We start from the raw sequence: 23,940 nt of genomic DNA on the forward strand, positions 1-23,940 counted from the left end.
GAGACGCAGACTCGGTCTCAACCTTTAAGTCTTTACTGAAGACTTATCTCTTCAGTAGGTCATATGATTGAGTGTAGTCTGGCCCAGGAGTGTGAAGGTGAACGGAAAGGCTCTGGAGCAACGAACAGCCCTTGCTGTCTCTGCCAGGCCGGTTCCCCTCTCCACTGGGGTTCTCTGCCTCTAACCCTGTTGCAGGGGCTGAGTCACTGGCTTGCTGGTGCTCTTTCATGCCGTCCCTGGGAGGGGTGCGTCACTTGAGTGGGTTGAGTTACTGACGTGATCTTCCTGTCTGGGTTGGCGCCCCCCCTTGGTTTGTGCTGTGGTGGAGACCTCTGTGGGCTATACTCGGCCTTGTCTCAGGATTGTAAGTTGGTGGTTGAGGATATCCCTCTAGTGGTGCGGGGGCTGTGCTTTGGCAGAGTGGGTGGGGTTATATCCTTCCTGTTTGGCCCTGTCCGGGGTTTCTTCGGATGGGGCCACAGTGTCTCCGGACCGCTCCTGTCTCAGCCTCCAGTATTTATGCTGCAGTAGTTTATGTGTCGGGGGCTGGGGTTAGTTGGTTATACCTGGAGTACTTCTCCTGTCTTATCCAGTGTCCTGTGTGAATTTAAGTATGCTCTCTCTAATTCTCTCGTTCTCTCTTTCTCTCTGAGAACCTGAGCCCTAGGACCATACGTCAGGACTACCGGGCATGATGACACCTTGCTGTCCCCAGTCCGCCTGGCCTTGCTGCTATTCCAGTTTCAACTGTTCTGCCTGCGGTTACGAAACCCCTACCTGTCCCAGACCTGCTGTTTTCAACTCTTAATGATCGGCTATGAAAAGCCAACTGAGAGACCTGAGCCCTAGGACCATACGTCGGGACTACCGGCCGTGGTGACTCCTTGCTGTCCCCAGTCCGCCTGGCCTTGCTGCTATTCCAGTTTCAACTGTTCTGCCTGCGGTTATGGAACCCCTACCTGTCCCAGACCTGCTGTTTTCAACTCTTAATGATCGGCTATGAAAAGCCAACTGAGATTTATTCCTGATTATTATTTGACCATGCTTGTCACTTATGAAAATTTTTGAACATCTTGGCATGGTTCTGTTATAATCTTCACCCGGCACAGCCAGAAGAGGACTGGCCACCCCTCATAGCCTGGTTCCTCTCTAGGTTTCTTCCTAGGTTTTCGCCTTTCTAGGGAGTTTTTCCTAGCCACCGTGCTTCTACACCTGCATTACTAGCTGTTTGGGGTTTTAGGCTGGGTTTCTGTACAGCACTTCGAGATATTAGCTGATGTAAGAAGGGCTATATAAAATAAAATTGATTGATTGATTGATGTGAAAAATACAATTTGATTTGATATCCTTTGTCGGCAGTTATGGACTGCCCTATTCAATTCAAACCACCGTTTTTCAAAGGGGTTCAAGTTTGAAGACTGATTTTGTGGTCAATTAACAATTTCTTTGTGGATTGTTAAGTGTACTTGGGGTTATTTTATTGCTGGAAGATCCACTTGCGGCCAAGTTTCAGCCTCCTGGCAGGGGCAACCAGGTTAGTGGATAAAAGGTCCTGATTCCATTGACCTTAAACAAAAACGCCACCCAAAAACTATATTTAGGTATTTCATTCATTAGTCCATTGTTGATATAGTCCCAAAAATGTTTTGCATGTCAGCAATCAAGATATATACTGTAGCTTTCAAATTATAGAAATACCGCCAGTATGATGCATTTTGCAAGGGCCCCAGGAACAGTGGAAGCAAAATACCCCCATAACATCAAAGATCCAACATTATATTTTAAAGTAGAGATGAGGTACTTTCTGCATATACATTGTTCTTTCAAAAGGCAAACCCACAGCTGGTGTCTGTGGCCAAAGACCTCTATTTTCGTGTCATTAGACCATAGCACCGGTTCCAATTCAAGTGCCAATGCAGTTTAGCAAAAACCTCTATTTGGAGATTTTTCTGTGGAACCATATCTCAGTCTGGGGACTAAATCAGATTGGTTATTTCAGTTCTTCTCAGAGTACAATGATGTTTTCTCAGCTGATGTGTCTCATTCTGCCATCACAAAGAGGAGGCAATTCCCTTTCTAGTGGGTAGGACAGCCTTCTCCTTCACCTTTTTTTATCTACTTTCTCTCCTTTCAACCATTCATTCTTCCATTCACTCCACCTCTTCAGAGGCCTACATTATATGGCTCTGTTCACAAGTCTCCCATTTAATCCCTCCAACCCAAATATATATGTTTAATTTCACCCCTCCATTCTGTACTATTCTATTCCATTAACCCAGTTTACCTAATAACCTGATTTTCATGTGATCCGTGCCAGGTGGGGGTGTTCTGTCTGACAGGGTGTCCTCAGCACGTGACATTCCATCTACCGCATTAGCCCACTAAAAAAAGAGAATGCCAACCTAAACTACAGTGCATTCGGAAAGTATTCAGACCCCTTGACTTTTTCCGGATTTTTTCCTCATCAATCTACACACAATACCCCATAATGACAAAGCGAAAACAGGTTTTTAGACAATTTTGCTAATTTATTAAAAATAAACAACTGAAATATCACATTTACATAAGTATTCAGACCTTTTAGTCAGTACTTTGTTGAAGCACCTTTGGCAGCGATTACAGCCTAGTGTCTTCTTGGGAATGATGCTACAAGCTTGGCACACCTGTATTTGGGGAGTTTCTCCCAATCTTCTCTGTAGATCCTCTCAAGCTCTGTCAGGTTGGATGGGGAGCATCGCTGCACAGCTATTTTCAGGTCTCTCAAGAGATGTTCGATCGGGTTGAAGTCCAGGCTCTGGCTGGGCCACTCAAGGACATTCAGAGACTTGTCCAGAAGACACTCCTGCGTTGTCTTGGCTTTGTGCTTAGGGTCGTTGTCCTGTTGGAAGGTGAATCTTTGCCCCAGTCTGAGGTCCTGAGCACTCTGGAGCAGGTTTTCATCAAGGATCTCTCTGTACTTTGCTCCGTTCATCATGGCCACTGTGTTCTTGGGGACCTTCAATGCTTCAGACATTTTTTGGTACCCTTTTCCAGATCTGTGCCTCGACACAATCCTGTCTCGGAGCTCTACAGAGAATTCCTTCGACCTCGTGGCTTGGTTTTTGCTCTGACATGCATTGTCAACTGTGGGACCTTATATAGACATGTGTGTTCCTTTCCAAATCATGTCCAATCAATTGAATTTACCACAGGTGGACTCCAATCTTGTTGTAGAAACATCTCAAGGATGATCAATGGAAACAGGATGCACCTGAGCTCAATTTCGAGTCTCATAGCAAAGGGTCTGAATACTTATGTAAATAAGGTATTTCTGTTTTTAATAAATTTGCAACAATTTCTGTAAACCTGTTTTTGTTATGGGTTATTGTGTGTAGATTGCTGAGGATTATTTTGTTTTTAATCAATTTTAGAATAAGGCTGTAATGTAACAACATTTGGAAAAAGTCAAAGGATCTAAATACTTTTCCGAAGGCACTGTACACCTTATGGAACAGCGGGGACTGTGAAGAGACACACACACAGGCAGAGATACACTCGTACATATGCTAACACACGCACTCTACACACCCGTACACATAGATTTGTTATTGTAGATATGTGGTAGTAGAGTAGTGGCCTGAGGGCACACAGTTAATGTGTTGTGAAAGGTGTAATGAAATGTAATGTAATATTTTGTATTGTATATAACTGCCTTAACGTTGCTGGACCCCAGAAAGAGTAGCTGCTGCCTTGGCAGCAGCTAATGTGGATCCTTAATAAATACAAATACAAAAATAAATACAAATTCAAGTTTCACCATCCATTTATTTAAGATCTACAGCATTGCAATGTTCACCATGGAATGGACCTTGGCGAAACGTTGGCACATGAGAATTATTGGAATATGGCAAATATTAGTCCACTACCTGAGACATGAAACAGATAGGTCGGAGGGCATACAGGCTGTCGCCAATTTATTATTGCGCAATTTGCATACATGGTTAATGCAAACACTTCAACCACTTAATTTTTTATGTCTGACTGAATTGCGTCTAGCTGTTTTTTTTTTACAGAAGACAGTTAAATGGAAACACACCGTAGCAGGCAATTGTCACATCTATTTTCTATGCAACATTTCTAAATGTCACTGGAAAAATAAATGGAAAATACTGTGTCTGTTTGTTCCAATACATGTAAATGTTCAAATCAGTTCAGTCCCAAAATCCAGCAAGAAAGTTAAAGGAATCCAGATATTTCAGCCACAAGAAATGAAATAAGGCTTGATTTTACAAGCTCAGTTGTAGGCCTTAGAAATAGCCTTCCAAACGTTGGTCCTTAGAAGCAATAGTCTACATAGGAAACAATATCCCTTAAATAAGTATTTCAGAATGTTTTTACTTGTATGCATTGAGAAAACTAGGCTTTTGGACTATGAATAGTTTCCTAGTTACCTAACGTTTCTGACACCAACATGCAGTCAAGATGGCTTCCCTCTTCACAACAACTTTCTCTTTCACTCACACTAGGAAGTGACTATGGGTGTGGCTAGGCAATGACTGGTGTGGAGTGCTGGTTCTACTGGGCTGCTGGAGAGCAAGGAGAGCAAGTACATGCTGCTACTGGTAGGTACAGTACAGACAATGCACATACTGCTGAACATAGCCAATTAAATTGCTCTAACTGCTATACTCACAATTGTCATCCAACTCAACATTAACAAAACCATAAGGTACATTATTCACTATATCTGCACTATAACATATTCATGACCGTATTATAGACCTTACAAACCCACTTCGCCACACTCCCAATTCATCTAGCTACACATTTGACCTGCTTCCTTTGGGATCCCTCATAGTCCAGTATGATTTCCCTTCAGGTGTCACAGGTCCGGGTTGTGGTGTGGGTCTGGCTGGCCATGGGTCCAGAGAATGGCTGAATAGGTCAATCCGTGAGTAGCAGATTTTGTCGCAGGGGGGGCAGGGATGGTTCATCTTGTGACCAGGGCTTGTTGTCACTGGCACTGGTGTCTGTCCTTTGCAGCGTGCTTTTTTCCTGGCTAGTAGTTCTCTTCTTTTGGCCTTGAAGAGTTGAGTTCCATTAGTGATTTTGGTCCTCCATGAGAATCTGTCAAGGGCATGGATTTCCCAGTTGTTTGGATCCATATGGCATTTCGTATGTGCTTTGAGGTTGTCATTGACACACTTTTTTTTACCTCCAGCGGCATGGGATTCATCCCTGAGCTGGGAGTAGATTACTTGTTTAGGAAGCCTTGAGTTGCTCATCCAACTATCCCAAAACAAGCTACCATATCCATAATGGACTATCATTCTCCAGTGTAGTCCTGCAGAGGAAGGTGTGTTAATGTTTATTAACGATGTGACTAACTACCCCCAGAGTCCATTGCATTAATGAGTAGCGTAGCTAGGACATTTCCCCCATAAGCACCATCACATACTGTCATTCATTACTCAGATGGATAGCGCTGCATGGAGTCTGGCGGTAGCAGTCTATATAGGATACATTACTGTTCACAGCTCAGAGCACAGGAGAATATGCTTATCTGCTGTGTTTCAGTGTTCACATTAAACCACTTCCCTGTTCTCCCATTCTCCTTTGTCTAATCAATGGTTAGCTGTACTTTATCTAAGGGCCTTTACAATAACGTGACAGGACAAAGGCTGGTTACTGGTCTCTGGGCAGTGTAGGAGCTGTATAGTGGTTGTGTTGTGGGTGTGTTATGGTTATGGTTGTGTTGCGGTTGGAGTCAGCTACTCTAGTCTAAAGCCAAGTCTGTTTTTCTTTGTCTTGTTCCCGTCAGCTCTTCTAAGTCATCCTGATTATTTTAAATCGCCGAAGTGGCAGCCAGAGTTTTGGCCCTTGCCTACTCTTCATTTGTAAGTCTCCCTTTCTTTCTGCCTCACACTCTAACATGCCTCCCGCTCACTGCTTCCTCTCTCTGCATTTCCTTTTATTTGTGTACTGTACATCTCTCCCTACTGTATATCGTCTCTCTCTCTCTCCCCCCTCTGCGCTCTCTCACTCCACCTTTCATTTCCCTTCTCTTTTCAACTTTATCGCCATGTACATTTTCCTTCATAGCCTGGCCATCATTGAATTACTGGGCTTTACGTCCACTTCAGTACATTCAGCCCTTTAATTACAACCCGATTGCCTGGGACTGTGTGCGACGCCTTTGAGCAATTTATTACTCTGGAAAATTGAAGTTAAAGCATTTAATATGCAAAACAGCCTATTTACATATATAGGTCCCCCTCCCTCTCTTTCTTCCTTTCCGTTTAGTTTAATGTATAATAATTACAACAATTTCAAATGAGCTATGTAAAAGGAGGTTAGAGAAGACAGTCTTCGAATAAAAAAAATAAAAAAAATAAAAGTATTTCCAATCAAAGAATGCATCCCAGTCCCCGAGAGCAAGGAGAGCTAATCAAATGCAGATCCATTTGTAGAGGAGGTGATGAGTGGTTTGAGACAGCCTGGGCAATGGAATCTCATTTGTTTTTGCTTTTATTCCACTCGAGAGGATCAGTTACCTGGGTTATATATGGCTGGTACCGTACCGTATATGTTCCGCTCCCCTCCAATCCCCATATGTCAGTCAATCCCTTCTCACAGAGAAAAGCCAATCTCTGTGTGTGTGCACAGCCTTTTGTCTAGGGGCAGAAGAGATCCTAGTAAGTAAAGAGCAGAGACACATCGGGGAAGACACATTAACCACAAGGCCACTGAGTTGGTTTGAAGAGATCCTAGGTGTGAATTATGGATTCTCATTGTTACTTAAGGGGAAATGTGATATGTTTATAGTCAATCTAATGTGATGTTTTTTTAGCATTAATCCCATGTATCCATTACCTAGACAAAGAACACTGCTATTTCAATAATGTATATGACAGTCTCCGAGCAGCTGCCCATCCCCGGCTTTTGATAAGACACAATATCATTGCAATAATGAATGGAATGAATATGGGTAGTAATATACATATATCCATACAATATATGACCATAATAACTCTCATAAATATACCACTGTAGACAATGAAATGGGCAATAAATATAGGGTGTTGATCTACAGTGCCTTCAGAAAGCATTCACACCCCTTGACTTTTTCAAAATGTTGTGTTCCAGCCTGAATTTAAAATGGATTAAATTGAGATTGTTTTGTCACTGGCCTGCACACAATACCCCATAATGTCAAAGTGGAATTATGTTTTTCAAAAATTATGTTTTTCAAAGTATTCAACCCCTTTGTTATGGCAAGCCTAATAAGTTCAGGAGTAAAAATGTGCTTAACAAGTCACATAATAAGTTGCATGGTGCAATAATAGTGGTTAACATGATTTTTGAATGACTACCTCATTTCTGTACCCCACACATACAGATAATTGTAAGGTCCCTCAGTCGAGCAGTGCATTTCAAACAAAGATTCAACCACAAAGACCATGGAGGTTTCCAATGCCTTGCAAAGAAGGGTACCTATTGGTAGATGGGTAAACATTTACAAAGCAGACATTGATTATCCCTTTGAGCATGGTGAAATTGTTAATTACACTTTGGATGGTCTATCAATACACCCAGTTACTACAAAGACAGGTAGGCAGGAAACAGTTACTGAGTTTAATGGCTATGATAGGAGAAAACTGAGGATGGATCAACAACATTGTAGTTACTCCACAATACTAACCCAACTGACAGAGTGAAAAGAAGGAAGCCTGTACTGAATAATATTCCAAAACATGCAACAAGGCACTAAAGTAATACTGCAAAAAATGTGGCAAAGCAATTCACTTTTTGTCCTGAATACAAAGTGTTATGTTTGGGGCAAATCCAGTACAGCACATTACCACTCTCCATATCTTCAATATAGTGGTGGCTGCATCATGTTATTGGTATGCTTGTAATCGTTAAGGCCGGGTGAGTTTTTCAGGATAAAAAAGAAACAGAAAAGAGCTAAGCACAGGCAAAATCCTACAGGAAAACCTGGTAAAGTCTGCTTTCCACCAGACACTGGGAAAGTAATACACTTTTCAGCAAGACAATAACCTAAAACACAAGGCCAAATCTACACTGGAGTTGAAGTATCTTACCAAGACAGTGAATGTTCCTGAGTGGCCAAGTTACAGTTTTGATTTAAATCTATTGAAAATAATGGCAAAAGCTGAAAATGGTTGTCTAGCAATGATCAACATCAAGTTTGACAGAGCTTGAAGAATTTTGAAAATAATAAATGGGCAAATGTTGCACTATCAAGGTGTGGAAAGCTGTTAGAGACTTACCCAGAAAGACTCACAGCTATAATCACTGCCAAAGGTGCTTCTACGAAGTGTTGACTAACGGGTGTGAATACTTATGTAAATGAGATATTTCTGTATTTCATTTTCAATACAATTGCTAACATTTCTAAAAACATGTTTTCACTTTGTTATTATGGGGTATTGTGTATAGATGGGTGAGAACAAATATATCAATTTTTAATTCAGACTAACACAACAAAATGTGGAATAAGTCAAGGGGTATGAATACTTTCTGAAGGCACTGTATTTCCTACTACTTTATCTACCACATAAATATTTATTTCCCCATCGGGCCTACGCCCTAAACTAATAAAAAAAGACATGACCTGAGAGAATCTGAATAACCAAGATTTAATACCCAATTTTAGCGAGCGTTGTGTGGCTGGTTTATGGTTCTTCTACAAGGCATTCAGAGGTGACACTTGAGCATACTGTATATGACATAAAAATGTAAAACAGCACTGCAAGTTATTACATGGCCTTAATAACACATAGCTGTGACAGACAGAGGTGATACCAGTTTTTACCAAAATATCCTGGTACTGGGTAAAGTTCATTTTGCCGTTGACCTTGACAAGGGTCCCAGGACCAGTGGAAGCAAAATAGCCCTATAATATCAAAGATCCCCCACCTGTCACACCCTGATCTGTTTCACCTGTCTTGTGATTGTAACAGGACCAGTGGAAGCAAAATAGCCCCATAATATCAAAGATCCCCCACCTGTCACACCCTGATCTGTTTCACCTGTCTTCCAGTTTACCAACCCCCACCAGGTGTCTCCCATTACCTCATGTGTATTTATACCTGCGTTTTCTGTTTGTCTGTTGCCAGTTCATCTTGTCCTGTCAAGTCCTACCAGCGTGTTCCCGTGTTTCCTGTGCTCTTGTTTTTGCTTTTTATAGTCCTCCCTGTCCTGACCCTGATCCTGCCTGCCGTCCTGTACCTGCCTGACTATGATTTGGATTACGACTCTTTGCCTGCCTTGACCTACCGATTGCCTACCCCTTGTACTGTAATAAACTCTGAGACTCGTACTATCCGTCTCCTGTGTCTGCATCTGGGTCTTAGCCTGAGCCGTGATAGTACGAACTGGACATGACTTACCCAGCAGACTTGGACCAGCTCCGCAACGCCGTCTCCTCCCAAGGAGCCACCATTGGAAGACACGAGGGGTTACTACAAAGCCTTATGGAGGGACTACATACCCTGGCAGAACGCCATGACCATGCGTTCAATACATTGCTGGAGTAATTCCGTAGACTCCCAACTAGGCAGCAAGCCACAACAGTAACCACCCAGACTCTCAGCATCCCCACCACCAGCGGCGCTTCTTCCCAGCCTACCCCGGTGTCCCGAGAACCTTGCTTACCTCCTCTGGAGCGCTACTCTGGAGATTCTGGAACCTGCCGGGCGTTTCTCTCTCAGTGCTCCCTTATCTTTGAGCTGCAGCCTACTTTGTTCCCCTCGGACCGCTCGAAGATAGTGTACTTGATAACGCTGATGTCCGGTAGGGCCCTCGCCTGGGCTACGGCGGTGTGGGAGCAACAGTCCACAGTTTGCCTCAGTCTGGAGGAGTTTGTGGCGGAGGTACGAAAAGTGTTGCTCGTAAGCTGCTCCAACTATGTCAAGACTCCTGTAGTGTGGCAGACTACGCAGTGGATTTTCGCACGTTAGCGGTTGAGAGTGCCTGGAACCCGGAAGCTGGGTATCTCCACTCAATCCCTTTCCATCCCGATGGACGTCACAGCGCTGGATGGGAGCTCTATGGGCAGAGTCAATCACAATACGGTTCCTATCAACCTGCGAGTGTCAGGCAACCACAGTGAGGCTATGCAGTTTCAGCTCCTAGAGTCTCCTCATGTACCCATGGTTTTGGGGTTTTCATGGCTCCAGAGGCACAACCCCTAATCGACTGGGCTACGGGTTCCATCATGTGTTGGAGTCCGTTTTGCCATGCCCATTGCCTGAAGTCGGCACAGCCTGCCTTGGGACGCCTTCCTGTGGGCTCGGAAGAAGCCTCGGACATCTCCGCTGTTCCCGCGGAGTACCAAGACTTCTGGGAGGCTTCAGCAAGGCCCGTGCCACATCTCTTCCTCCGCATTGGCCCTAGGACTGTGCAATCGACCTTCTCCCAGGCACCGCACCGCCTCGGCGGCTACTTTATTCCCTGTTGGGTCCGGAGACCAAAGCGATGGAAGGGTACGTTGAGGATTCGCTCGCTGCAGGGATCTATCTGCCTCCCCCACAGGTGCAGGGTTCTTCTTTGTGGAGAACGAGGACATGACCATGCATCCGTGTATCGACTACCGGGGTCTTAATGACAAATCGGTTAAAAACCGTTACCTGCTACCACTCATCTCCTCGGCTTTCGAGCCTCTCCAGGGGGAGGTCATCTTCACCAAGTTGGACCTTCGGAACGCCTACCATCTGGTTCGGATACAGGAAGGAGACGAGTGGAAGACAGCCTTCAACACGGCTAGCGGGCACTACGAGTACCTGGTGATGCCGTTCGGACTGACCAATGCTCCCGCTGTCTTCCAGGCCCTGGTCAATGATGTGCTCTGTGACATGTTGAACCAATTTGTGTTTGTCTATCTCAACGACATCCACATTTATTCCCCGTCAGCTCAAGAGCACGTTCTCCATGTCCAACAGGTTCTCCAACGTCTCCTGGAGAACCAGCTTTTCGTAAAGGCGGAGAAATGTGAGTTCCATTGCTCCACCATCTCCTTCCTAGGATACCTCATCACTGCAGGGAATATTTAGATGGACCCTGACAAGGTGAGAGCGGTGGTGGATTGGCCTCAACCCACAGCCAGACGCAGCTGCAACGTTTCCTGAGGTTTGCTAATTTCTACCGTCGTTTCATCCGGGGTTACAGCACCCTTGCTTCCCTCCTCTCTGCACTCACCTCTCCCAAGGTGCCGTTCATATGGTCTCCAGCAGCTGACCAGGCTTTCTCAGACCTCAAGCAGCGATTCACTTCAGCTCCCATCCTAATCCATCCAGAACCATCCCGTCAGTTTGTGGTGGAGGTCGACGCCTCAGACGTCGGAGTGGGGGCTGTCCTTTCCCAGCGTTCTGCCCAGGACCAGAAGCTGCATCCCTGCACCTTCCTTTCCCATCGTCTTAAGAGGAAATATGACGGGTGAAACCGAGAATTACTCGCAGTCAAGATGGTGTTGGAGGAGTGGAGACACAGGTTAGAAGGGGCGGAACACCCATTATTGGTGTGGACAGAACATAAGAACCTAGAATATCTCCACACCGCCAAGCGCCTCAACTCCAGGCAGGCGAGATGGGCCCTGTTATTCAATCGTTTCCATTTTACTACAGTGGGGGAAAAAAGTATTTAGTCAGCCACCAATTGTGCAAGTTCTCCCACTTAAAAAGATGAGAGAGGCCTGTAATTTTCATCATAGGTACACGTCAACTATGACAGACAAATCTAGAAAATCACATTGTAGGATTTTTAATGAATTTATTTGCAAATGATGGTGGAAAATAAGTATTTGGTCAATAACAAAAGTTTCTCAAAACTTTGTTATATACCCTTTGTTGGCAATGACACAGGTCAAACGTTTTCTGTAAGTCTTCACAAGGTTTTCACACACTGTTGCTGGTATTTTGGCCCATTCCTCCATGCAGATCTCCTCTAGAGCAGTGATGTTTTGGGGCTGTCGTTGGGCAACACAGACTTTCAACTCCCTCCAAAGACTTTCTATGGGGTTGAGATCTGGAGACTGGCTAGGCCACTACAGGACCTTGAAATGCTTCTTACGAAGCCACTCCTTCGTTGCCCGGGCGGTGTGTTTGGGATCATTGTCATGCTGAAAGACCCAGCCACGTTTCATCTTCAATGCCCTTGCTGATGGAAGGAGGTTTTCACTCAAAATCTCACGATACATGGCCCCATTCATTCTTTCCTTTACACGGATCAGTCGTCCTGGTCCCTTTGCAGAAAAACAGCTCCAAAGCATGATGTTTCCACCCCCATGCTTCACAGTAGGTATGGTGTTCTTTGGATGGAACTCAGCATTCTTTGTCCTCCAAACACGACGAGTTGAGTTTTTACCAAAAAGTTATATTTTGGTTTCATCTGACCATATGACATTCTCCCAATCCTCTTCTGGATCATCCAAATGCACTCTAGCAAACTTCAGACGGGCCTGGACATGTACTGGCTTAAGCAGGGTGACACGTCTGGCACTGCAGTATTTGAGTCCCTGGCGGCGTAGTGTGTTACTGATGGTAGGCTTTGTTACTTTGGTCCCAGCTCTCTGCAGGTCATTCACTAGGTCCCCCCGTGTGGTTCTGGGATTTTTGCTCACCGTTCTTGTGATCATTTTGACCCCACGGGGTGAGATCTTGCGTGGAGCCCCAGGTCGAGGGAGATTATCAGTGGTCTTGTATGTCTTCCATTTCCTAATAATTTCTCCCACAGTGGATTTCTTCAAACCAAGCTGCTTACCTATTGCCGATTCAGTCTTCCCAGCCTGGTGCAGGTCTACAATTTTGTTTCTGGTGTCCTTTGACAGCTCTTTGGTCTTGGCCATAGTGGAGTTTGGAGTGTGACTGTTTGAGGTTGTGGGCAGGTGTCTTTTATACTGATAACAAGTTCAAACAGGTGCCATTAATACAGGTAACGAGTGGAGGACAGAGGAGCCTCTTAAAGAAGAAGTTACAGGTCTGTGAGAGCCAGAAATCTTGCTTGTTTGTAGGTGACCAAATACTTATTTTCCACCATAATTTGCAAATAAATTCATAAAAAATCCTACAATGTGATTTTCTGGATTTTTTTCCCTCAATATGTCTGTCATAGTTGACGTGTACCTATGATGAAAATTACAGGCCTCTCTCATCTTTTTAAGTGGGAGAACTTGCACAATTGGTGGCTGACTAAATACTTTTTCCCCCCACTGTATCTCCTACCGCCCAGGGTCCAAGAATGTGAAGCCTGATGCACTCTCACATCTGTACAGCCCTGCGACTACACCATCGAACCCCGAGACCATCCTCCCTACTTACTCTCTAGCGGCTGCATTCATCTGGGGAATAGAGAGTCTGGTCCGCAAGGCGCAGTGTGAATAATGGTCATTTCAATTATTGAACTATTTATATTCTTGGATAAAATAATGTATAAATGTACACCAAGGTAATTCTTTGTCATGTCTCATCTGAGCAGGATCAGATGGTGACAGGGGTCTCAGCAGGGTCAGGCAGCCAGGGAAGACCAGTCTGTAACGGCACAGAGCTGAACTTTTGCAGATACAATACTTTATTCTCTCTGTGCAGTAAACACTGGACAAGCAAGAAGCTTCAAAGATAGAAACTATTTTAAAGCAGTCTGACAAACCTCTAAAGTTGATTTCCAAACTGTATCAAGGGTTGATAGAGGCTTTTACCGATGACACAAAACATGTAAAACAAAAATGTGACGAAGACCTGGGAGACGCTATTGATGATGAATGGATACATATGTTAGAATGCCCAGTCATGTTCATATAATCTCAGACATAAATTACTGCAATTTAAGACCATCCATAGAACGTACTATATGCCAGTGAAACTGAATATCATGCACTCAGAAATGTAATTCTTCTGCTGGAGATGTAAAACACAAAAGTAAAGAGTATGTTCTTTATCACAGCATGTCTACAGATTCTCCCTGTTTTTGTTTGCTTGGAAATGATGATACTAGAGACTTATCAGAGGAAACTGTGTAACCTAGCATTTATAGCGGCTAAGAAATGCATTGCCATTAATTGGAAGGTTGGTTATCCTCCCACAATGGATGGAAGAAATGTAAAGTTATGTATTACCAGATATTAAGGGTATACTGTGCAACTTTCACAAGGTCTGGATGCTTTATATGGAATACTGTATGACAAAAGGAGTCTGTATTGAAAACATGCCCACGTCATGGGAGACACCTATCAAATCAAATCAAATTTTATTGGTCACAGCCGCCGAATACAACAGCTGCAGACATCACAGTGAAATGCTTACTTACAGCCCTTAACCAACAGTGCATTTATTTTTAACAAAAAAAGTAAAAATAAAAAATAAAAAAAAGTGTTGAGAAAAAAAAGAGCAGAAGTAAAATAAAATAACAGTAGGGAGGCTATATATACAGGGGGGTACCGTTGCAGAGTCAATGTGCGGGGGCACCGGCTAGTTGAGGTAGTTGAGGTAATATGTACATGTGGGTAGAGTTAAAGTGACTATGCATAAATAATTAACAGAGTAGCAGCAGCGTAAAAGGATGGGGTGGGGGCAGTGCAAATAGTCCGGGTAGCCATGATTAGCTGTTCAGGAGTCTTATGGCTTGGGGGTAGAAGCTGTTGAGAAGTCTTTTGGACCTAGACTTGGCACTCCGGTACCGCTTGCCGTGCGGTAGCAGAGAGAACAGTCTATGACTAGGGTGGCTGGAGTCTGACAATTTTGAGGGCCTTCCTCTGACACCGCCTGGTATAGAGGTCCTGGATGGCAGGAAGCTTGGCCCCAGTGATGTACTGGGCCATACGCACTACCCTCTGTAGTGCCTTGCGGTCGGAGGCCAAGCAGTTGCCATACCAGGCGGTGATGCAACCAGTCAGGATGCTCTCGATGGTGCAGCTGTAGAATTTTTTGAGGATCTGAGGACCCATGCCAAATATTTTCAGTCTCCTGAGGGGGAATAGGCTTTGTCGTGCCCTCTTCACGACTGTCTTGGTGTGTTTGGACCATGATAGTTCGTTGGTGATGTGGACACCAAGGAACTTGAAGCTCTCAACCTGTTCCACTACAGCCCCGTCGATGAGAATGGGGGCGTGCTCAGTCCTCTTTTTTTTCCTGTAGTCCACAATCATCTCCTTTGTCTTGGTCACGTTGAGGGAGAGGTTGTTGTCCTGGCACCACACGGCCAGGTCTCTGACCTCCTCCCTATAGGCTGTCTCATCGTTGTCGGTGATCAGGCCTACCACTGTTGTGTCGTAGGCAAACTTAATGATGGTGTTGGAGTCGTGCCTGGCCATGCAGTCATGGGTGAACAGAGAGTACAGGAGGGGACTGAGCACGCACCCCTGAGGGGCCCCCGTGTTGAGGATCAGTGTGGCAGATGTGTTGTTACCTACCCTTACCACCTGGGGCGGCCCGTCAGGAAGTCCAGGATCCAGTTGCAGAGGGAGGTGTTTAGTCCCAGGATCCTTAGCTTAGTGATGAGCTTAGAGGGCACTATGGTGTTGAATGCTGAGCTGTAGTCAATGAATAGCATTCTCACGTAGGGTGTTCCTCTTGTCCAGGTGGGAAAGGGCAGTGTGGAGTGCAATAGAGATTGCATCATCTGTGGATCTGTTGGGGCGGTATGCAAATTGGAGTGGGTCTAGGGTTTCTGGGATAATGCTGTTGATGTGAGCCATGACCAGCCTTTCAAAGCACTTCATGGCTACAGACGTGAGTGCTACGGGTCGGTAGTCATTTAGGCAGGTTATTTTAGAGTCCTTGGGCACGGGGACTATGGTGGTCTGCTTGAAACATGTTGGTATTACAGACTCAGTCAGGGACATGTTGAAAATGTCAGTGAAGACACTTGCCAGTTGGTCAGCACATGCTCGGAGTACACGTCCTGGTAATCCGTCTGGCCCTGCGGCCTTGTGAATGTTGACCTGCTTAAAAGTCTTACTCACATCGGCTACGGAGAGCGTGATCACATAGTCATCTGGAACAGCTGGTGCTCTCATGCATGCTTCAGTGTTGCTTGCCTCGAAGCGAGCATAGAAGTGGTTTAGCTCGTCTGGTAGGCTTGTGTCACTGGGCAGCTCACGGCTGTGCTTCCCTTTGTAGTCTGTAATAGTTTTCAAGCCCTGCCACATCCGACGAGCGTCAGAGCCAGTGTAGTACGATTCAATCTTAGTCCTGTATTGACTCTTTGCCTGTTTGATGGTTCGTCGGAGGGCATAGCGGGATTTCTTATAAGCGTCCGGGTTAGAGTCCCGTTCCTTGAAAGCGGCAGCTCTACCCTTTAGCTCAGTGCGGATGTTTCCTGTAATCCATGGCTTCTGGTTGGGGTATGTACGTACGGTCACTGTGGGGACGACATCATCGATGCACTTATTGATGAAGCCAGTGACTGATGTGGTGTACTCCTCAATGCTGTCTGAAGAACCCCGGAACATGTTCCAGTCTGTGCTAGCAAAACAGTCCTGTAGCTTAGCATCTGCGTCATCTGACCACTTTTTTATTAACCGAGTCACTGGTGCTTCCTGCTTTAGTTTTTGCTTATAAGCAGGAATCAGGAGGATAGAGTTATGGTCAGATTTGCCAAATGGAGGGCGAGGGAGAGCTTTGTATGCGTCTCTGTGTGTGGAGTAAAGGTGGTCTAGAGTTTTTTTTCCTCTGGTTGCACATTTAACATGCTGGTAGAAATTAGGTAGAACAGATTTAAGTTTCCCTGCATTAAAGTCCCCGGCCACTAGGAGCGCTTCATCTGGATGAGCGTTTTCCTGTTGATTTATGGCCTTGTACAACTCATTCAGTGCAATCTTAATGCCAGCATTGGTTTGTGGTGGTAAATAGACAGCTATGAAAAATATAGATGAAAACTCTCTTGGTAAATAGTGTGGTCTACAGCTTATCATAAGATACTCTACCTCAGGCGAGCAAAACCTCGAGACTTCCTTAGTATTTGATTTTGTGCACCAGCTGTTGTTTACAAATATACACAGACCGCCACCCCTTGTCTTACCGGAGTCAGCCGTTCTATCCTGCCGATGTAGCGTATAGCCCGCTAGCTGTATGTTATCCATGTCGTCGTTCAGCCACGACTCGGTGAAACATAAGATATTACAGTTTTTAATGTCCCGTTGGTAGGATAACCGTAATTTTAAATCATCCAATTTATTTTCAAATGATTGAACGTTGGCTAATAGGATTGATGGAAGAGGCAGTTTACTCGCTCGCCGTCGGATCCTTACAAGGCACCCCGATCTACGTCCACGATATCTCCGTCTCTTCCTCACGCGAATGACGGGGATTTGGGCCTTGTCGGGTGTCTGTATGATATCCTTCGCGGCCGCCTCATTGAAGAAAAAATCTTTGTCCAATACGAGGTGAGTAATCGCTGTCCTGATATCCAGAAGCTCTTTTTGGTTATAAGAGACGATGGCAGAAACATTATGTACAAAATAAATTACAAATAACTCGGAAAAACACACATAATAGTACAATTGGTTAGAGGGCTGTAAAACGGCAGCCATCTTCTCCGGCGCTGTTCTTCATGCATCAAGGCAATCCCTAGCTGCTGGGCAGCTCAGACCTGGCCATAGGGGTCTGCCATACTGTTGGTTGTCACTCTGGCCTTGGCCTAATACACCTGAAACCAATAATGAATGTTTCACTAAGATCCTAAAGCTGAGTGGGGTGTGTTGGGTTGGGGCGCTACAGGGCCGTGGACCCCTAGGGGCAGGACGGGGTGATCCAGCTATATTATGTGCAAGTAAAAAGAGCTCTACAGTACTATTAGGCCTATGATATGAATTATATGGAGGGTGTACTGTTTCTGTGTGTTAATGTGTAGGTGTATGTGTATTTTTATTTAACTTTTGTTTTCCAAAACTTTTTCTTGACACATAAAAAAAAAAGATGGGAAGGAAGTTGTGTTAGGGAGAGAGTTGAGTTATTAACTAGACTGGTGGGGGTCGGGCATGCAGGCAGCTCGGGCTGGCTGGGCGATCTGGCTGAAATTTGATATAGATGATGTCTTAATAAAGACAATCAAAAGTCTTTGTACTTTATTTGTAAGAGTTGTTCATTTGTTAAGACTACTGGTTAAAGGTGCAACACATTATTGATTATTGAATTATCACATTTACATTACATTTTAGTCATTTAGCAGACGCTCTTATCCAGAGCGACTTACAGGAGCAATTAGGGTTAAGTGCCTTGCTCAAGGGCACAGATCTAGTTCAGTCTTAGCAATCACTTAAAAATATTTAATAACGATCTCTTACCTAGCTTGATGACTGTGGGCATTTTTGTTTACTTTTTGTTGTTCTAAATAGAGACAGCTAGAAGGGCCATGGGTCATATTACAGTGGCTTGCGAAAGTATTCACCCCCCTTGGCATTTTTCCTATTTTGTTGCCTTACATCCTGGAATTCTACATACAGTGGGGAAAAAAAGTATTTAGTCAGCCACCAATTGTGCAAGTTCTCCCACTTAAAAAGATGAGAGAGGCCTGTAATTTTCATCATAGGTACACGTCAACTATGACAGACAAAATGAGGAAAAAAAATCCAGAAAATCACATTGTAGGATTTTTTATGAATTTATTTGCAAATTATGGTGGAAAATAAGTATTTGGTCACCTACAAACAAGCAAGATTTCTGGCTCTCACAGACCTGTAACTTCTTCTTTAAGAGGCTCCTCTGTCCTCCACTCGTTACCTGTATTAATGGCACCTGTTTGAACTTGTTATCAGTATAAAAGACACCTGCCCCCCCCCCCCCAAAAGTCAATACTTTGTAGAGCCACCTTTTGCAGCAATTACAGCTGCAAGTCTCTTGGGGTATGTCTCTATAAGCTTGGCACATCTAGCCACTGGGATTTTTGCCCATTCTTCAAGGCAAAACTGCTCCAGCTCCTTTAAGTTGGATGGGTTCCGCTGGTGTACAGCAATCTTTAAATCATACCACAGATTCTCAATTGGATTGAGGTCTGTGCTTAGACTAGGCCATTCCAAGATATTTAAATGTTTCCCCTTAAACCACTCGAGTGTTGCTTTAGCAGTATGCTTAGGGTGATTGTCCTGCTGGAAGGTGAATCTCCGTCCGGGTCTCAAATCTCTGGAAGACTGAAACAGGTTTCCCTCAAATTTCCCTGTATTTAGCTCCATCCACCATTCCTTCAATTCTGACCAGTTTCCCAGTCCCTGCCGATGAAAAACATCCCCACAGCATGATGCTGCCACCACCATGCTTCACTGTGGGGATGGTGTTCTCGGGGTGATGAGAGGTGGTTGGGCTTGCGCCAGACATAGCGTTTTCCTTGATGGCCAAAAAGCTAAATTTTTGTCTCATCTGACCAGTGTACCTTCTTCCATATGTTTGGGGAGTCTCCCACATGCCTTTTGGCGAACACCAAACGTGTTTTCTTATTTTTCATTAAGCAATGGCTTTTTTCTGGCCACTCTTCCGTAAAGCCCAGCTCTGTAGCGTGTACGGCTTAAAGTGGTCCTATGGACAGATACTCCAATCTCCACTGTGGAGCTTTGCAGCTCCTTCAGGGTTATCTTTGTTGCCTCTCTGATTAATGCCCTCCTTGCCTGGTCCGTGAGTTTTGGTGGGCGGCCCTCTCTTGGCAGGTTCTTTGTGTTGCCATATTCTTTACAGTTTTTAATAATGGATTTAGTGGTGCTCCGTGGGATGTTCAAAGTTTCTGATATGTTTTATAACCCAACCCTGATCTGAACTTCTCCACAAATTTGTCCCTGACCTGTTTGGAGAGCTCCTTGGTCTTCATGGTGCCGCTTGCTTGGTGGTGCCCCTTGCTTAGTGGTGTTGCAGACTCTGGGGCCTTTCAGAACAGGTGTATATATACTGAGATCATGTGACACTTAGATTACACACAGGTCGACTTTATTTCACTAATTATGTGACTTCTGAAGGCAATTGGTTGCACCAGATCTTATTTAGGGGCTTCATAGCAAGGGGGGTGAATACAGGCCTCCTGTAGCTCAGTTGGTTGAGCATGGCGCTTGCAACGCCAAGGTTGTGGGTTCGACTCCCACGGGGGGCCAGTATGAAAAATGTATGCACTCACTAATTGTAAGTCGCTCTGGATAAGAGCGTCTGCTAAATGACTAAAATGTAAATATGCACGCACCACTTTTCCGTTATTTATTTTATTAGAATTTTTTTATACAAGTTCATTTTTTCATTTCACTTCACCAATTTGGACTATTTTGTGTATGTCCATTGCATGAAATCCAAATAAAAATTCATTTAAATTACAGGTTGTAATGCAACAAAATAGGAAAAACGCTAAGGGGGATGAATACTTTTGTGTAAAAATGCAGGAAATGAGCTTTAGATGCCAAGTTAAGTCCCCCCCCCCCCACTTCTAAAACCAAAGTTGCGCCCCTGCGTGTGTGTGTACACGTGTGTGTGTTTGCGTGTGTGGGCTTGCGTGTGTATGTGTGTGTGAGGGAATGCAGTGTAGCGAGGCACAGGCAGGCAGTGTGACAGTGATGAATTATCTAGCTGGTAATAACCCCTCTGATCTGAGCCCCTCTTCCCGCTTCTTGTGGCACTTTTAATTGTACCATGTCTCCACGTCCCCTCGGGCTACTCTCTCCCTGCCCCCTGAACACACACACACACACACACACACGCATGCACACACTCACACCCTACCGCTCCTTCAAATTAGTCTGTGTGTGACTGTACGCCAAGGGCTTATTAATCGAAATGGGAAAAACAGGGACAGAGTGAGTGGAAGGGAGGGAGGTAGAGAGAGAGAGCGAGGTTAAGAAAGCCAACCTGTACAGTGGGGAAAAAAAAGTATTTAGTCAGCCACCAATTGTGCAAGTTCTCCCACTTAAAAAGATGAGAGAGGCCTGTAATTTTCATCATAGGTACATGTCAACTATGACAGACAAAATGAGAAAAATAAATCCAGAAAATCTCATTGTAGGATTTTTAATGAATTTATTAGCAAATTATGGTGGAAAATAAGTATTTGGTCAATAACAAAAGTTTCTCAATACTTTGTTCTATACCCTTTGTTGGCAATGACACAGGTCAAACGTTTTCTGTAAGTCTTCACAAGGTTTTCACACACTGTTGCTGGTATTTTGGCCCATTCCTCCATGCAGATCTCCTCTAGATCAGTGATGTTTTGGGGCTGTCGCTGGGCAACACGGACTTTCAACTCCCTCCAAAGATTTTCTATGGGGTTGAGATCTGGAGACTGGCTAGGCCACTCCAGGACCTTGAAATGCTTCTTACGAAGCCACTCCTTCGTTGCCGGGCGGTGTGTTTGGGATCATTGTCATGCTGAAAGACCCAGCCACGTTTCATCTTCAATGCCCTTGCTGATGGAAGGAGGTTTTCACTCAAAATCTCACGATACATGGCCCCATTCATTCTTTCCTTTACACGGATCAGTCGTCCTGGTCCCTTTGCAGAAAAACAGCCCCAAAGCATGATGTTTCCACCCCCATGCTTCACAGTAGGTATGGTGTTCTTTGGATGCAACTCAGCATTCTTTGTCCTCCAAACACGACGAGTTGAGTTTTTACCAAAAAGTTCTATTTTTGGTTTCATCTGACCATATGACATTCTCCCAATCCTCTTCTGGATCATCCAAATGCACTCTAGCAAACTTCAGACGGGCCTGGACATGTACTGGCTTAAGCAGGTGGACACGTCTTGCACTGCAGGATTTGAGTCCCTGGCGGCGTAGTGTGTTACTGATGGTAGACTTTGTTACTTTGGTCCCAGCTCTCTGCAGGTCATTCACTAGGTCCCCCCGTGTGGTTCTGGGATTTTTGCTCACTGATCATTTTGACCCCACAGGGTGAGATCTTGCGTGGAGCCCCAGATCGAGGGAGATTATCAGTGGTCTTGTATGTCTTCCATTTCCTAATAATTGCTCCCACAGTTGATTTCTTCAAACCAAGCTGCTTACCTATTGCCGATTCAGTCTTCCCAGCCTGGTGCAGGTCTACAATTTTGTTTCTGGTGTCCTTTGACAGCTCTTTGGTCTTGGCCATAGTGGAGTTTGGAGTGTGACTGTTTGAGGTTGTGGACAGGTGTCTTTTATACTGATAACAATTTCAAACAGGTGCCATTAATACAGGTAGAGAGTGGAGGACAGAGGAGCCTCTTAAAGAAGAAGTTGCATTTCTGTGAGAGCCAGAAATCTTGCTTGTTTGTAGGTGACCAAATACTTATTTTCCACCATAATTTGCAAATAAATTCATTAAAAATCCTACAATGTGATTTTCTGGAAAAAAAATTCCCAATTTGTCTGTCATAGTTGATGTGTACCTATGATGAAAATTACAGGCCTCTCTCATCTTTTTAAGTGGGAGAACCTGCACAATTGGTGGCTGACTAAATACTTTTTTCCCCCACTGTATGTCATACCAAAACCCGTATCCAAACCAAAAACTGTGGATAGATAGATGGCAGCAAAACTGAAAGCGTGAACCACCTCATTTAACCACTAAGGTGACTGGGAACATGGATGTGTACAAACAGACCAGCTATGATCTCCGTAAGTCAATCAATGAGGCAAAAATACATTGTAGTGATAAAGTGGAGTAGCAATTCAATGGCTCAGACACGAGACGAATGCGGAAGGGACAATCATGGATTATAAAGGGAAAACAAGCCATGTCGCAAACACCGTCGTCTTACTCCCAGACAAAATTAAAGGATATGTTTTATTTTTTACAACCAAATCTCTATTTTTGGCATGTTACAGAAGGGTCCAGACACCTTTGTGATTTCACTTGTTTTTGATAAACTTACCCCAAACAGTGACTCACTTCCTCAATGTGTGTGTGTGTGTGTGTGTGTGTTTTAATCACATGCTCAGCAGGAAGAGGATGAGCTTGAAGCAAAGTTTGTGTTTCTCTGTCTTTGGCTAAACTTTCCTTAATTCCTTCATTTCCACTGTGTGCAGAGATAACATACAGTGCCTTCGGAAAGTATTCAGACCCCTTGGCTTTTTCCACATTTTGTTATGTTACAGCCTTATTCTGAAATTGATTAAATAAAACAATTTCCAACTGTGGTAAATTCAATTGATTGGACATGATTTGGAAAGGCACACACCTATCTATATAAGGTCCCACAGTTGACAATGCATGTCAGAGCAAAAACCAAGCCATGAGGTTGAAGGAACTGTCCGTAGAGCTCCGAGACAGGATTCTGTCGAGGAACAGATCTGGGGAAGGGTATCAAAACATTTCAGCAGCATTGAAGGTCCCCAAGAACACAGTGGCCTCCATCATTCTTAAATGGAAGAAGTTTGGAAACACCGAGATTCTTCCTAGAGCTGGCCGCCCGGCCAAACTGAGCAATCGTGGGAGATGGGCCTTGGTCAGAGAGGTGACCAAGAACCCGACGGTCACTCTGACAGAGCTCTAGAGTTTCTCCGTGGAGATGGGAGAACCTTCCAGAAAGACAACCATCTCTGCAGCACTCCACCAATTAGGCATTTACGGTAGAGCGGCCAGACGGAAGCCACTCCTCAGTAAAAGGCACATGACAGCCCGCTATGAGTTTGCCAAAAGGCACCTAAAGGACTCTCAGACCACGAGAAACAAGATTCTCTGGTCTGATGAAACCAAGATTGAAGTCTTTGGCCTGAATGCCAAGCGTCACATCTGGAGGAAACCTGGCACGATCCCTACGGTGAAGCATGGTGGTGGCAGCATCATGCTGTGGGGATGTTTTTCAGTGGCAGGGACTGGGAGACTAGTCAGGATCGAGGTAAAGATGAACGCAGCAAAGTACAGAGAAAGTACCTGCTCCAGAGCGCTCAGGACCTCAGACTGGGGCGAAGGTTCACCTTCCAACAGGACAACAACCCTAAGCAAACAGTCAAGACAACGCAGGAGTGGCTTCTGGACAAGTCTCTGAATGTCCTTGAGTGGCC

Source organism: Coregonus clupeaformis, chromosome 26, assembly GCF_020615455.1.
Source record: "Coregonus clupeaformis isolate EN_2021a chromosome 26, ASM2061545v1, whole genome shotgun sequence".
Lineage (NCBI taxonomy): Eukaryota > Metazoa > Chordata > Actinopteri > Salmoniformes > Salmonidae > Coregonus > Coregonus clupeaformis.